This window comes from Trachypithecus francoisi, unplaced genomic scaffold, assembly GCF_009764315.1.
Source record: "Trachypithecus francoisi isolate TF-2019V2 unplaced genomic scaffold, Tfra_2.0 Lachesis_group16, whole genome shotgun sequence".
In the NCBI taxonomy this organism is placed as follows: Eukaryota; Metazoa; Chordata; class Mammalia; order Primates; family Cercopithecidae; genus Trachypithecus; species Trachypithecus francoisi.
In genome coordinates, this window is record NW_022681461.1 from 35,447,082 (window position 1) to 35,451,763 (window position 4,682).

Sequence of the window (4,682 nt, forward strand, 5' to 3'; positions counted from 1 at the left end):
ACTATAGAAACAACACAATTGTCAAAAATCAGCTAGAGCTTAGACTGTATGCTGCTGAAATCTAGCCTGAGTTGCTTTCTTATGGAGGGATTGAGACATGTGCAGAGATACCTTAAATATGTGCAGGTGGCCCTTCTTTTTAAAGGACATTTCATGAGCTCTTTCTACTCATTAGTTTTCCTAAGAGTTCACCGTTTAAGCTAGAAAGATGCTGCAAGCTATCTCAGCTAGCTTCTCATTTGGACATAGCACCAATACTACATACACAATTGAACAAGTGACCATATCTTCCTGATTCTTCTTTGGACTGAATAGATGTGATCTTGTTAAGAAAAATGTGTAGACATAGGGCCAGATTCTATCAGTCTCCATCCCAGAAAAACGGTGGAACATGCCTGGGCTCTTGCATAATTAAATGACTGGCTTTGCCACAACCTTGTACTGTCTTATCCTGGCAGCAACTGCTTTGAGTTTATCATACTCCTGCTGGACTAACAGTTCCCCAGAGATGTCATCAATCTCATGTACACCAGGTGGATTGAAGCCCAGGTTACATACCCTAGTGCAAGAAGAGTGAATCCAACGTCGGCTGAGACAATCTTTAAGTGTTTCGAATGGAATCTTCAAACTGATCACTAAATCTACTTCATAGATTTTGTCTTCAAATGAGGGCTTCGGTTTGTCCTAACGTCCTCAGAAAACCATCTGGGAGCCAGTGCTGGGCATACCTGTTCTCCAACTCTGACACGATTAGGCATGTGATCACATGGTCTGGAACTGAAAGACCGTTCTCCGTGTATTGTTTTGCCATGTCACTAACTTCGGTGTTGGCCTTGGTGTTCTCCCGCAAGAAATGGCCACTGGAGAGATGCTGGAGGCCAAACTTCTGGGCCAAGAGTAGTGGCCAGAGGATGACCATGTGCAGGAGTTTGGAAGCCATTGCCTTTGGGAGGAGTAGCGTGGCCAAAGGTGCAGCCAAGATGACCGAAGGGAGCACCGAGAATTTTGTTTCTTGGCCCCAACCTCTGGCACCCTCTGCTGGCTCTTGTATTGTGGTTACTCTCCTACTCAGGGAAGGAGAGACTTTTAAGACAAACCCTACCCTCAGCCCTGTGCAGGGACGAACTCAGCCCTGTGCCAGTAGTTACATTTCATAACGTCACTGCAAACACTGAGTTAGCAAAGACTGAACCATTGCTCCTAAAGGAAATACAAGGTTAGGTCTGGTGAGTCTCTGGTCACATTTTCACCAATCAATACATAAACTTGCTCTGTCACCCAAGCTGGAGTGCAGTGGCACAATTATAGCTCACTGCAGCCTTGATTTCCCTGGGCTCAAGTCATTCTCCCATCTCAGACTCCCAAGTAGCCGGGACTACAGACCTGTGCAATCATGCCTGGCTAATTTTTGTATTTTTTGTAGAGATGGGGTTTTGCTATGTTGCCCAGGCTGGTCTCGAATTCCTAAGCTGAAGGGATCCTCCTGCCTTGGCCTCCCTAAGTGCTGGGATTACAGGCATGAGCCACTGTGCCTGGCCGAAATTTTTGTCAATATGAGAGCTGAAACAAGAAGGCAGAGTCTATGTCACCTTGTTTGCCTCGGCTGGGGACGTGCACATCCAGCGACTCAAAATTTTTAGTGTGTCTGAATGACCAGGAAAGTGCCATGAAAATTGATTTGGGGATTACAAATAGATTACAGTAAGTAGGCAAATTTGCAAATACAGAATCTGCAAATGACGAGGATCTACTATACCTAGACTTCACTCTTCTCCCTACTTATAATCTATTGGTACATCCCATTGACTGAACCCAAGCAGAGGTCAAAATAACCTGTCAATACCATCTTATAAAGGTCAACTTCCTGAGTACCAAACAGGGTAAGCAAGGGTAGACAATGGATCTGCAGGGGATCTAGAAAATATTGAGCACATCGTGCCATGTTATCTGTAGCCTTGACTGGGATCCCTAGGGATCTGCCCATTTTATAAGACATGAAGTCACTCATTCTTTTGTTCATCAAGCGTTTACTAAGCACCTAGCAATAAGCTATGTTCTGTGAGGTGTCTAGTAGAGGCTTGAAAATATTAGAAGATGTTGACCCCATTCTCTAAGGGCTCACCATCCAGAAAGAAGAGCTGATAGTCAACTGACACATATTTGAGCACCTCCTATATTCCAGACTTTTTTAGGTGCTCAGGATATGGCAGGTCCCAAGACAAATCTTTGCCCTGGCATAACTTACAGACCAGAGCAGAAGAAAGGCAAGTGGTTGAAAGATCTCACTGAAGGAGGGTTAGTGCCCTCATAGGAGCATTCACTCATCAGGGGAACAAGTAGGGCAGTGAGGGTGGCCACAGAATAGTAGGCAAAAGCTTTCTGGAGGCAAGAAAGAGTATGGATTGAAGGACTCTGAATCAATGCCTGGAACCCAGATTGGGGAAGTAAAAATGATGAGAGATGAAAGCATGTCTTTGCAAAAATATGATTATATTATTAGTCCCAGTGCTAAGAAGTGCCAAAGAGAGGGATAGGTTAAAGCACTTGATGTTGAACTGGGAGAGCGTGTGCATTGTTATTGAACATTTCCCTGACCTCAGAACCACCATGAGGGAAATATTCCAGAACTCCTGGCTCACTGTAATAACTTCCTCAAAGACAGGGGTTCCTATCATCCCTCCCCAGCCTCTGTGCTGCACACGGTGCCCTGCACACCTCCACTCGGTGGCATGCATTCTTCTAGCCCATAGCTGCCCTTAATTGCCCAGGGAGGCCCACCTCCTCCTCCAGAACACAAGAGTCAGAGTGGTAAAGAGAAGTTCTCCAAAGAGAGACTCAAAAGCTTAAAGAAGGTAAAATTGTGGGGCAAGTAGGATCCTGGGGTACTGCTCAAATCACATCATGCATGGCTCTCTTTTCCCTCATGGTGGTTCTGAGGTCAGGGAAATGTTCAATGACAATGCACACGCTCTCCCAGTTCAACATCAAGTAGTCATGCTCCATAGAAGTTGGAAGGATGGATGGATGATGGATGGATGGGAACATAGCAAAACCTAATTCTCCATACTGTGTGGGACCAGGCAGGCTTCAAGCAGTGGTTCCTTTCCCTCACTGAAGCTGGGAGTTCACCAAGTCCCTATATGCCTGGCTCTGCACTAGTCCCTCTCGCAGACATGAACTCATTTTATACTTCCAATAACCTTGAGAGGTGACCATTGTACACTCCATGTAATGCATGGTAGCTTAGTAACCTATTCCAAACATCATGGCTAGCAAGAGGTGAATTTAGACTTGACTCTAATGCCTCTGACTCCAAGTCACGTCCTCTCTGTGTGTTCGTTTTCCATTTGCTTCCTCGTTTCTTTTCGTTTTTCTAATTATTTAGCAGGAAGTCCTTTTGAAATGGGATCTTCTCTGTTCTAAACAGAACTTAATGGAATTCTCTCCTTGGCAAAGACACTTTCATTTCTGTGAATTATGGGAGCTCTTGCTACTCTCTCGAGAGTGTCTTGTTCTTTTAACCTTTCAAAGCACTTCCCCACCCCTTATAACATTTAAACCTCCCAAGAACCATATAGGATAATTAGGTGAAGTTATGATCCGTAGTTTCAGATGAGTAAACACAGGCTCTGAGGAATTTAATAACTAATCTGAAAGTCATGCAGTCTTACCTTGAGACAAAACAAGAAAGACTCTCCAGACTTCCAGTCTCTTCCTCCTGGCCTAGAAAAGGCAAGTGGGCAACATCTTTTGCTGAGAGAAGTTCCGAGGCGAAGTTCAGGGAATGAGAAAGACCTGTGATCTGTTGACAATGCCTGTCATGGGTGAGAAAAAGGAAAATGGAGGCACGTGTGCTTGGTATTTGCTATCCCAACTTACCCATAACTATTTCAAAGCCCTAAGTTGTTTCTCACCTTAATGAAGAATTATGTTAATTCTCTTACAAGTAAGGCCTGGCACATAGTTGATGCTTACTACAGAGACGTACTATAATTTACTGAGTGACTGCTATTCATCAGGCACTGTGCCAGGTTACATAGCTACATTCAAGTTTATCATTACTAAGTATTCAGATTTACTAAATTTAAACACAGCCTTAGATATACTTTGAAAAAACCACACCCCTGTATTACACAGGTCTTAGTACCAGAATTTTTAATATCTTAATAAAGAATTCTTACATGCTAAATAAGCCCAACTTAAGTTTATTAAGGAAAGCATTGGTCAGGGCACAGTGGCTCATGTCTATAATCTTAGCACTTCGAGAGGCTAAGACTGGAAGATTTCTTGAGTCCAGTTTGAGACCAGCCTGGGCAATATAGTGAGACTTGTCTCTACAAAAAAAAAAATTTTTTTTATTTAGCCAGGTGTGGTAGTGCATGCCCATAGTCCCAGCTACTTGGGATGCTGAGTCAGGAGGATTGCTTGAGCCCAGGAAGCAGAGGTTGCAATAAGCTGTAATTATTGTGCCACTGTCTACAGCCAGAGTCTGTCTCCAGAAAAAAAAAAAAAAGAAGGAAGCATTTATATTTATATCTGGGATAAATGCACTGTCAGTATTTTAGGGATGAAGTTTACTGCCAGCAGGCACAGTGAGGGCAGGAGCTCTGCTCCATTCATCTTTATGTCTCCAGTGTCTGGCCAGATGTACATTAATATAAAAATGGATGGATAAGTGAATA

General features: G+C 43.7%; 1 pseudogene; it reads right to left on the reverse strand.

The window, feature by feature from the left end:
• Window positions 1-235: 235 nt before the first annotated feature.
• On the reverse strand, window positions 236-889 carry LOC117099234 (annotated as a pseudogene).
• Between the last annotated feature and the right edge of the window lie 3,793 nt (window positions 890-4,682).